The sequence below is a fragment of the Pseudophryne corroboree genome, chromosome 10, assembly GCF_028390025.1.
Source record: "Pseudophryne corroboree isolate aPseCor3 chromosome 10, aPseCor3.hap2, whole genome shotgun sequence".
Classification (NCBI taxonomy): Eukaryota; Metazoa; Chordata; class Amphibia; order Anura; family Myobatrachidae; genus Pseudophryne; species Pseudophryne corroboree.
In genome coordinates this window covers 106,785,124-106,797,404 of record NC_086453.1, presented here as the reverse complement: position 1 = coordinate 106,797,404, position 12,281 = coordinate 106,785,124, and the positions used below count along the sequence as shown (strand labels likewise).

Below are 12,281 nucleotides of genomic sequence, written 5' to 3'. Positions count from 1 at the left end.
CAGTCAGTGTACGCGTTTCCACCACTCCCACTCATCCCAAGAATCCTAAAGCTCATAAGGAGAACAAGGGTTCAAGTGATCCTCATTGCCCCAGACTGGCCAAGAAGGGCTTGGTACGTGGACCTTCTGAATCTACTGCAAGAAGAGCTGAGACCTCTTCCTCTTCGGGAGGACCTGCTGCAGCAGGGGCCGTTTGCCTATCAAGACTTACCGCAGCTACGTTTGACGGCATGGAAGTTAAGCGCCTGATACTTGCTCGGAAGGGTATTCCGAAGAAGGTTATTCCTACCCTCATACAGGCTAGGAAAGGGGCAACGTCTAAACATTATCATCGTATTTGGAAGAAATATGTCTCTTGGTGTGAATCCAAGAAGTTTCCTACGGTGGAGTTTCAACTGGGACGTTTCCTCCTATTCCTGCAAGCAGGAGTGGATATCGGCCTGAGGTTGGGTTCTGTAAAGGTCCAGATTTTGTCCCTATCCATTTTCTTTCAGAAACAATTGGCTGCCCTCCCTGAGGTTCAGACCTTTTTGAAGGGAGTTCTGCATATCCAACTTCCCTTTGTACCGCCTACTGCACCCTGGGACCTTAATGTGGTGTTGCAGTTCCTCCGGTCGGATTAGTTTGAGCCTCTACAGGAGGTAGAGGTCAAGTTTCTTACATGGAAGGCGGTCACGTTGTTGGCCTTAGCTTCTGCTAGACGTGTGTCTGAGCTGGGGGCTTTATTCTGTAAAAGCCCTTACTTGATCTTCCACGAAGATAGAACTGAGCTCTGGACACGTCAGCAGTTTCTTCCGAAGGTTGTGTCGGCATTTCATATCAACCAACCTATTGTGGTGCCAGTGGCTACTGACTCCTCAATTACATCAAAGTTCTTGGATGTCGTAAGGGCTCTGAAGATATATGTGAAGAGAACTTCTCGTCACAGAAAGTCGGACTCTTTGTTTGTCCTATATGATCACAATATGGAAAAAAAAAGACTCTTGTGGGCGCACTCTTAATTTGAAATAATGTATGAAATGTTGAAGATGAATATAAGTAGTAACTTTGTTTTTATCCAGTGATACTAATAAATCAGTGGTCGATAAGGTAAGGTAACATTCAAATATTATGATGAAGTGACTAGCAAATAAATGCTGATGCTAAGTAGAATAAAAATAAAATGAACTAAATAATAGTGCAATTAATAACAATGAAATGCTAATATTAGCATAATAAATTCCGGCTGCCAAGATACAATCAGAGTGTCCAAAGGAATTGACCTAAATGGTTTTTAAAGACAAATAAGCTACCAATGTGTGTTAGCCCCGCATTAGTAAATAATTTGAACAGTTTATGAGAACTCAAAAGACAGGAGATGATAATATAACCAGCTTTCATGAGAGAAAGAGCAGTAGGAAATAAGATAGCAGGGTGAATCTGCTGTCGGTGTTAGACTCTGAGCATGATGGACCAGTCTGGACTCTACTAAACTGAGTCTTCCTCAATGGTCGCCCACTAGAGTACTGACCCAGCCCAACACTGATTAGCTTCCAAGATCGGACGGCTTTGGGCGTTTCCAGTGTGGTATGATAGTAGAGAAAATTGAACGATAATGGAAACTCTGGAATCACTGATGAGTTCACGAAATTTTTAGTATAAAGAATTAGATGGATCTGATGCCAATGTTAGACAGGGGTAAACCCTGAATCAATGGTGAGAGTCCATGAAAGATAGGTAGAATTAGAATGAACAAAGATTGTAGGCCCTCAAAAAAATAACAGAATAACAGAGTAGCAAAACTGCAATACAACTGAGATATTTCTAGTATCAGATACCAAAAAAGTATCAAGTTGAACCAAGGAAGAAAGGAATAACAATGTAACCAATACTCAGTAAGTTTCCATGAGGCTGTGAGTGCATATGATCAGTATAAAAGAATATCTGAAAACATAAACACAATCAAGCTAGATAGGAGACTTCAAACATAATATTAATTGACAACTGAGTGCTGATTCACACACTGGCGTCTATTGAATTATTTAATTAAACTAGTAATGGCTGCTAGAGATGATAAATCAGTTAGTGTGGATGACAGTTAAATGATTATACCTTCAAAAAATAAAAGAAATAAAGCAAGGTAGCAATGCTGGGGATGAATAAATAAACAGATATACTGATGTTACCCACAGCAGGTCATTCAGCGAGGTTGTCAGATGAATAATTGTGAAAGATGGGAAGAATTAGAAAAAAGTTAGCAATGCTGGGGGTAAATAAACAAATGCAATGATATTACCCACAGTGAATGTCAGAGGGCGAGTCCTGATCCTAGTGCATGAAATTTCGGTCACTGTAGGAAAAGAACGGCAGGCGTGAGTTGACATTCAGCACTCCGGGCATGGGAAAAGGAAAGGCGGTCAAAATGCCGGAAATAGTCTCAATCGTGGTGGATAGTTCTGCGGGGCTGGAAAGGCACAGGGCAGCGGCAGGTGTCAGTGAATGTGCGGCACTCTGGAGAGCCGGAAAGGAGAGGCGGTCGGAAGACGCGTTACACCCGTCTGCCGGGCTTGATCACTTCCTGTTGCGGACTATGTTCCTGCAGGTTTTTAACGTGGTCTGAGCCGGTTCGTATCCAATCATTGGACGGATGTATATCACAGCAGTTGAGATAAATAAACAGATTGGTTTCTTGCAGCTGCAATCATTAGGCTCATGCAGCCTAACCAGGCTGTATATTATATTCAAAGACCAATTTAACTCGGCAGGGAAAACCCGCAGGTGATATCACATAAGAGAAAAAAATATATATGTAAAACAGAGAAATTTAAAACGCAGCCAAAGAAAAAAATAATTTTTAAAACATAAATTTACAAGAGTTTCCAGGACCACAGATACCTTAGTGTTATTACTGAAGGAGGGAATATATACAATGTAGATAATATATTGAGAGGTTATAAGAAGCTAATGGCCTAAAGTACCGGGCCAGAGAAAAGGCTTAAATGCTGGTTCTGATCGATCTTATTGGACAAACGCTTATTAGGGGAGATGTGGCCATAATGCCATTAGTACACCCTCTACAAAAAAGGGGGGGGAAATAAATAAATAAATAGAGATATTAAATAAACGGTACATTATAAGAATAACCCAAATAGATTGAACAAGTAATAACTCATTAAATTGACAATAATTAACCCTCTGGATCATAAATTAGAAGCTGAAATATTGTAGCGAAAACAAAAAGGATTGGTAGACGTTAGGCTCTTGATAAGAGCTGAGATATAAATCGCTAGAAATGGCTATAACAATAAGAAAAAAACACACGGGGTGATATGTGTGAAAAATTAATAAATACAAACAAATGTGTAGAAAAATGTGTGAAAAAAAGGGGGTGGGGTATGAGAAAAATGAATAGATGAGGAAAAGATAATAATTGAAGGGATGAACAATTGCAGATATCATCAAAATTATTAAGGTGAGATATTGATCAGTGAAAATATAAGTGTCTAATGAAATTATGAGATGATGATGTGAGAAGAAGGGATATGTAGTGAGATAAAGTGAGAGAATAGTGTAATGCCTATATAAGGTAGGACATGTGCAATGCAGGAATAATAAATAAGATTTCTCTTATGTCCTAGAGGATGCTGGGGACTCCGTAAGGACCATGGGGTATAGACGGGCTCCGCAGGAGACATGGGCACTATAAAGAACTTTAGATGGGTGTGCACTGGCTCCTCCCTCTATGCCCCTCCTCCAGACCATAGTTAGATCCTGTGCCTAGAGGAGACTGGGTGCATTGCAGGGGAGCTCTCCTGAGTTTCTCTGAAAAATAATTTTGTTAAGTTTTTTATTTTCAGGGAGCACTGCTGGCAACAGGCTCCCTGCATCGTGGGACTGAGGAGAGAGAAGCAGACCTACTTAAATGATAGGCTCTGCTTCATAGGCTACTGGACACCATTAGCTCCAGAGGGTCGGAAAGCAGGTCTTACCCTCGCCGTTCATCCCGGAGCCGCGCCGCCGTCCTCACAGAGCCGGAAGATAGAAGCCGGGTGAGTATAAGAAGAAAGAAGACTTCAGATCTTCTCTGAGGTAACGCTGCGAGCCATTGCTCCCACACACAGCGGGCACTGCAGGGCGCAGGGGGGGGCACCCTGGGCAGCAATAATAAACCTCTAGGGACTGGCTCACATATATATATATATATATATATATATATATATATATATATATATATATATATATATATAGGTTGCGGAGGCAGTATATTATATAATCCCCCGCCAGTATTGAAAATTTGAGCGGGACTACGGCTGGATTGCCGTTACCAAATTCGGTAAAGGCCCATTCCACTAGGAAGGTGGGCTCTTCTTGGGCGGCTGCCCGAGGCGTTTCGGCATTACAGCTTTGCCGAGCGGCGACTTGGTCGGGTTCAAACACTTTTGCTAAATTCTACAAGTTTGATTCCCTGGCTGAGGAGGACCTCATGTTTGCTCAATCGGTGCTGCAGAGTCATCCGCACTCTCCCGCCCGGTCCGGAGCTTTGGTATAATCCCCATGGTCCTTACGGAGTCCCCAGCATCCTCTAGGACGTAAGAGAAAATAAGATTTTAAACCTACCGGTAAATCTTTTTCTACTAGTCCGTAGAGGTTGCTGGGCATCCGTCCCAGTGCGGACATATTTCTGCAAGGCTTGTATATAGTTATTGCTTACATAAGAGTTATGCTACAGTTAAGATCAGTCTTTGGCTGATGCTGTTTTGTTCATACTGTTAATTGGTTGCGTATATTCCATGTTATACGGTGTGGATGGTGTGGGCTGGTATGAATCTTGCCCTTAGATTAACAAAAATCCTTTCTTCGTACTGTCCGTCTCCTCTGGGCACAGTTTCTCTAACTGAGGTCTGGAGGAGGGGCATAGAGGGAGGAGCCAGTGCACACCCATCTAAAGTTCTTTATAGTGCCCATGTCTCCTGCGGAGCCCGTCTATACCCCATGGTCCTTACGGAGTCCCCAGCATCCTCTACGGACTAGGAGAAAAAGATTTACCGGTAGGTTTAAAATCTTATTTATACATGTTGACAAATTTATAGATTAAGGTAAAAGTAAAGGAAAATTTGTTATAAAAAATCAGTGAAAGTAAACGGTGTCATAACGTATGTATCAGTGGGAATCTGAAGAATTACAAATTATTAATGACAACAAGATATTAAAAAAAAATCTAAAAGTATAAGAAGGAAAATTTAGTGAAAATTAGGTAATGGCAATGGTATGAAGTGAGGGTAAATGTGTGGTGTATGAGATATTGCAGAGATTCATAATGCAAATGTGGCTGAATTATGGGTCCTATATAAGATATATAGATCCTATCTTCATTGGAGTAGATTGGAATTGAAGAGGAATGTGTATTTATAAAAAGACACTGTAATTAATGTACTTATTAAGGCCCAATGGTTTTAATCCAGCCAACCTGAATGTCCACTCACTGTCTTTTTTAATGAGCTCTTTCCTCTGGTCACCTCCCCGTATACCTAAATGGACTTTCTCAAGCCCAAATGCACGTATCTCATGGGGAGAGTCTTGGTGTTGCGCGTGGAAATGTCTTGCTACAGATGTTAATTTCTTCCCCTTTAACAAGTCTGATGAGGCATTTCTGATGGTTCCCATGTGCTCAAGGATTCTGGTTTAAAATGTTCTTGAGGTCATGCCAACATAACATTGATTACAGCTACAGATTAAACAATAGACCAAACCCTGTGTGTCACAATTGAAAAAATGTCGTAGGGGGATATCCCGTCCGTTTTTTTTTCTTTTTTTTTTTCTTTTTTTTTCTCTCTTTTTCTCTTTTATGTGATATCACCTGCGGGTTTTCCCTGCCGAGTTCAATTGGTCTTTGAATATAATATACAGCCTGGTTAGGCTGCATGAGCCTAATGATTGCAGCTGGCAAGAAACCAATCCGTTTATTTATCTCAACTGCTATGATATACATCCGTCCAATGATTGGATACGAACCGGCTCAGACCACGTTAAAAACCTGCAGGGACATAGTCCGCAACAGGAAGTGATCAAGCCCAGCAGACGGGTGTAACGCGTCTTCCGACCGCCTCTCCTTTCCGGCTCTCCAGAGTGCCGCACATTCACTGACACCTGCCGCTGCCCTGTGCCTTTCCAGCCCCGCAGAACTATCCACCACGATTGAGACTATTTCCGGCATTTTGACCGCCTTTCCTTTTCCCATGCCCGGAGTGCTGAATGTCAACCCACGCCTGCCGTTCATTTCCTACAGTGACCGAAATTTCATGCACTAGGATCAGGACTCTCCCTCTGACATTCACTGTGGGTAATATCATTGCATTTGTTTATTTACCCCCAGCATTGCTAACTTATTTCTAATTCTTCCCATCTTTCACAATTATTCATCTGACAACCTCGCTGAATGACCTGCTGTGGGTAACATCAGTATATCTGTTTATTTATTCATCCCCAGCATTGCTACCTTGCTTTATTTCTTTTATTTTTTGAAGGTATAATCATTTAACTGTCATCCACACTAACTGATTTATCATCTCTAGCAGCCATTACTAGTTTAATTAAATAATTCAATAGACGCCAGTGTGTGAATCAGCACTCAGTTGTCAATTAATATTATGTTTGAAGTCTCCTATCTAGCTTGATTGTGTTTGTTTCAGATATTCTTTTATACTGATCATATGCACTCACAGCCTCATGGAAACTTACTGAGTATTGGTTACATTGTTATTCCTTTCTTCCTTGGCTCAACTTTTGATACTTTTTGGTATCTGATACTAGAAATATCTCAGTTGTATTGCAGTTTTGCTACTCTGTTATTCTGTTATTTTTTTGAGGGCCTACAATCTTTGTTCATTCTAATTCTACCTATCTTTCATGGACTCTCACCATTGATTCAGGGTTTACCCCTGTCTAACATTGGCAGCAGATCCATCTAATTCTTTATACTAAAAATTTTGTGAACTCTCATCAGTGATTCCAGAGTTTCCATTATCGTTCAATTTTCTCTACTATCATACCACACTGGAAACGCCCAAAGCCGTCCGATCTTGGAAGCTAATTAGTGTTGGGCTGGGTCAGTACTCTAGTGGGCGACCATTGAGGAAGACTCAGTTTAGTAGAGTCCAGACTGGTCCATCATGCTCAGAGTCTAACACTGACAGCAGATTCACCCTGCTATCTTATTTCCTACTGCTCTTTCTCTCATGAAAGCTGGTTGAACAGGGAACTGTGGGGGAAGAGGACCAGGATCAGCAGGGACATCACCATTGCGTCTGAGTATGCCCCCCACATTCTCCTTCCCAGCCGTACTAAGATCTGATCAAAATGTTATCCCACTCCTACTTTGGCCACTAGTTACCTGCTATTGTGTTTTTGTTTTGTTTTTTGTTTTTCTTTCCTCTTCATTGCTCGCTTCCACCCCACCATGTGTTTTCCTGTAATGTTTACCTCCACTGATTGCACACCTTTCCATTGTGCCCTACATGCAGGGTACATCATACTACTACATAAGCATCAGTTTTCCCATATATGAACTTGGCCCTTGTATGGCTCACCTCCCACAGTGTAACCTTCAAAGTGCGCCCAACATGGCTGCCCCATATGGTACACTTGTGGATGGGATGAAAAATACATGGACCTTGTGGTTTTGTTGGAACCCTACTCTAAACTGTAGGACTCTGAAATCACCCCCATTTTGTGTCATCTCTTCTAGGGGTAGACTATTCCACCCTGGGTAATCCTACGCTGAGCGCCCAAGATGGCTGCTGCACTTGGTACCTATGAGGGTGGAATACACAACCCTTGGAAGTTATTACCCAAAATACCTGCACCAATCCTGCGTTATGCTTTCTGTGGGCTTAAGGTTTTTCTTTTATGTCTGTGTTGCTTGTCTATTGTTGTATTACTCAAATCCTCTGTATCATGTGTATTGTTTTTGATGTCTGTAAAGCGCCTTGAGTCCTGTTGGAGAAAGAGCGCTATATAAATAAAATTATTATTATTATTATTATTATTATTATTATTATTATTATATTATCTCCTGTCTTTTGAGTTCTCATAAACTGTTCAAATTATTTACTAATGCGGGGCTAACACACATTGGTAGCTTATTTGTCTTTAAAAACTATATAGGTCAATTCCTTTGGACACTCTGATTGTATCTTGGCAGCCGGAATTTATTATGCTAATATTAGCATTTCATTGTTATTAATTGCACTATTATTTAGTTCATTTTATTTTTATTCTACTTAGCATCAGCATTTATTTGCTAGTCACTTCATCATAATATTTGAATGTTACCTTACCTTATTGACCACTGATTGTTTTTATCCAGTGATACTAATAAAAGTTACATTTTATACTTATATTCATCTTCAACATTTCATACATTATTTCAAATTAAGAGTGCGCCCACAAAAGAGTCTATTTTTTTTCTCCATATTGTTGTCGTCAGTAGTTATATTGACTCAGGGTACACCACCAAATTAGAATTCGAAAACCACGTTTTCTTTGTATCTTTTATTTTGGTAATTAAAATTGATATTTAATATCTATTATACACCGGTGCGGTATTTCTCTAAACATATGATGTCCTATATGATCCCAAGAAAATTGGGTGTCGTGCTTTTAAGCAGACGATCTCTCGCTGGATCAGGTTTACTATCCAGCATGCTTATTCTACGGCAGGACTGCCGTGTCCAAAATCTGTTAAGGCCCACTCTACTCGTAAGGTGGGGTCTTACTGGACAGCTGCCCGGGTTGTCTCGGCACTGCAACTTTGCCAAGCTGCAACTTGGTCTGGGTCGAACACGTTTGCAAAGTTTTATAAGTTCAATACTTTGGCCTCTGATGATCTGAAGTTCAGTCAATCAGTTCTGCAGGAGCCTCCGCGCTCTCACTCCCGTTCTGGGATCTTTGGTACATCCCCCATTGTACTAATGTGGACCCCAGCATCCTCTAGGACGTAAGAGAAAATAGGATTTTGGTACCTACTGGTAAATCCTTTTCTCGTAGTCCGTAGAGGATGCTGGGCGCCCGCCCAGCGCTTCATTTTCCTGCAAATGTTATTTGGTTCAGTACCACTTTGTTTAGTTGAGTACTGCATTGTTACTTTCTAAGTAATGTTTTAGCTGTTGCTGAGTGTTCAAACTTAGTTGGCTTGACATGCCTTGTATGTGTGAGCTGGTATGAATCTCACCACTATCTGTGTATAATCCTCTCAAAGTATGTCGTCTCCTCGGGCACAGTTTCTAGACTGTCTAGTAGGAGGGGCATAGAGGGAGGAGCCAGCCCACACTCTCAAACTCTTAAAGTGCCAATTGGTCTTGGTGGACCTGTCTATACCCCATGGTACTAATGCATCCTCGTCGGACTACGAGCAAAGGATTTACCGGTAGGTACCAAAATCCTATTTTCCACCGGCCAATAGTAGGTACCAACCTGATATCTCTATCACTGTTGAAAACTCGACAATCTACCCTACCCCACAAGCTCACTGCATAGGTGTCATCCTTGACTCTGATCTGTCCTTTGTTCCCCACATTCAATCTGTCTCAAGATCATGTTACATGCATCTAAAAAACATATCCAAAATACGACCATACCTTACACAAGACACTGCTAAAACGCTAATCCATGCTCTCATTATCTCCCGCATTGATTATTGCAATAGTCTCCTAACTGGTCTTCCCAAATTGAGACTCTCACCACTACAATCCATTCTGAATGCAGCTGCGAGGCTAATCTTCCTCGTTAGACGTTCATCGTCTGCAGATCCACTCTGTCAGTCCCTCCATTGGTTATCTGTATTCTACCGTATTCAATGTAGAATACTTTTACTCACACACAAGGCCATTAACCAAACTACACCAACGTACATCACTTTGCTTATCTCTAAATATCTCCCAACCCGACCTCTTCGCTTTTCACAAGACCTGCGTCTCTCATCCACACTCATTACTTGCTCCCACTCACGAGTACTTTCATCGGGCTGCACCCACTCTGTGTAATGCCCTACCATGCACAATAAGACTCTCCTCACATCATTGCTGTATGACCATATCATATAGCCCACCAAGAATCTTTGCAATCTGGCAATCAACTATGCAATAGATAGCACCTATCCTTGTGTATCCATGCCTATTTCGCTATAGAGTGTAAGCTTGCAAGCAGGGCCGTCCTACCTTTATGACTGTTTGTTATTACCCAGTTCTGTTATATCATTGTTATTTCAAATTGTAACGGAATTTGCTGGGCTATATAAGAAACTGTTAATAAATAAATAAGAGTTGCCTCGGTTTGACATCATCTCCCATGATGCACAGAATGCATTTACACAAACATTGCAAGATCTCGTGCACAACCCGAGACTACCACAGAAGTCGCCCAGCAATTGCAGGTTAGCATATTTATCAGAAGGTATTCCTACTGATATGAGAAAAAACGATAAGCCACAAAAGTGCGCTCTATTGTTTTTTTTAATAACATCTGAATGATTTTTCGTCACCATACAATAATATGGTGACAATGAAATCGAGAGATATTTGCAGATAACGTAAAGTGATTTTTCTCTACTTTATCTCGTTTCATACAGAGGGCGGTATGTACTATGCATTGCAATGTGGATGTGATTCATCCCGCCACTTCTCGGGTACATAATGAGTAGTCCTTTGTGATACAAGGACTTCCGGGTTTATGCCCCGGGAGACCTTATGTGCATATGTCAGATGACGCACGCGCTGCAGGGAACACTGGGAGGGATCCCTTTTCAGGATTGCGATAAGAAGCCAAAGGCTTCTATTGGGCAATGTCATCTAAAGATGGAGTTGCCCACCAGGTACAAGCTCTGGAAAGTATTGCATTCTGGAACTTGGTACATATGGGAAATGTGGCTAAAGGGGGTAATTCAGACTTGATCGCTAGCAGGAGCTTTTTGCACTGCTGCGCTAGGATAGTCGCCACCTACGGGGTAGTGTATTTTTGCTGTGCAAGTGTGCGATCACATGTGTAGCAAAGCTGTACAAACAGATTTTGTGCAGTCTCTGCGCAGCCCAGGACTTACTCAGCCGCTGCGATCACATCAGTCTGGAATTGATGTCAAGAACCCTGCCTGCAAACGCTTGGACACCCCTGCATTTTTCCAACCACTCCCTGAAAACGGTCAGTTGCCACCCACAAGCGCCTTCTTCCTGTCAATCTCCTTGCGATCGCATGTGTGAATGGATCAGTCGCACAAACCCAACGCTGAGCGGCGATCTGCTTTGTACCCATGCAATGCGTCTGCGCATTGCGGTGCATGCGCAGTTTGGACCTGATCGCCCGCTGTGCTAAAATGCTGGGGAGCGATCAGCTCCGAATTGCCCCCAAAGTCCGAAAACATCGCTTTTCAGATTTTTGGCTGCATTTTGGCACTTACCACCTCTTCTTACATCTCCCCAAAGATTCCTTAATGCTGCAATATGTGGCTATAAGGAATCCTCACTTACTAAGCAGATTACAATTAAAAATGAATATTCCCCTTTGGAATCTACTAATGTTATCCGACTAGACGTTAGTGTGAGGCGAATGCTGGCCCCGTTGTTGCTGCACACAGCGTTTATTACACAGTGCACATAGCAGCAGCAGAGTCCCCGGCTGTGTAGCCATACAGGGATGCGCAGCGCGGGCGGCCTCTTTAAGGATCGGGTGAGGAGGAGTTACTGTCTGCGGACAACAAAGGCTCTGCCATCCCCTTTAAGGGCCCTAAATTAAAGGGATGATAAGGCCGCTGGAATGAACCTCTATGGGGGATGGGAAGATGCTAAAGATGGCTGAGCTCTTGCAGGCGAGGTGCACTGCAGTTGGCTGAAAGTTTGGAGCAGCGGACTGGCCTGGAGAGGAGGCCCCGGCCCGGCGCTCCGAGCGGCACCAGAAGGTAACACGCTCCCTCCGTGCTGCGGAGACTGGGAACCCCAAGGGGAGCGGCGGGAGTGGGGTTGGTGACAAAGACCCCACCGTGCCAATGGGAGGATCAGGGGATGACAATGGGCTGCTGTGGTTACGGGCGGCCGGGAAGCCGGGGTTCTAGGCCGGTGTCTGGGGCTGTGGGCGCCGGGCGCTGTGTGACTGGGGAGGGGGTCGGGAAAGATCTGTGCATTTGGGGAGAGACTAGCAGAGATTGGGGCGGCGTGTATGGGAGGCTGGGAGTCCCTGTGCGAGTGTGCTGGTGCTCGGACACTTCCAGTGAGCTGGCAGGGATGCAGGGGACAGGGTGCTGGCAGCAAGGCAGGGGC

At 43.0% G+C, this 12,281-nt stretch overlaps 1 protein-coding gene and 2 pseudogenes across 5 annotated transcripts in view; 2 read left to right on the top strand and 1 right to left on the bottom strand.

The window, feature by feature from the left end:
• LOC134966166 (zinc finger protein 436-like) overlaps positions 1-12,281 on the top strand; it is a 125,348-nt gene that overhangs the window by 99,449 nt on the left and 13,618 nt on the right. Inside the window, exon 1 of one of the 5 annotated variants that reach the window (XM_063942709.1) lies at positions 11,711-11,923. The exons of the other annotated variants lie outside the window; for them this stretch is intronic. The gene's annotated coding sequence lies outside the window, so the exon portion shown is untranslated. Of the gene's footprint in view, positions 1-11,710; positions 11,924-12,281 lie in introns of those variants that run through there. 5 annotated transcript variants of the gene reach the window in all.
• On the bottom strand, positions 1,462-1,580 carry LOC134968327 (5S ribosomal RNA; annotated as a pseudogene).
• LOC134967051 (5S ribosomal RNA) lies at positions 7,015-7,133 on the top strand (annotated as a pseudogene).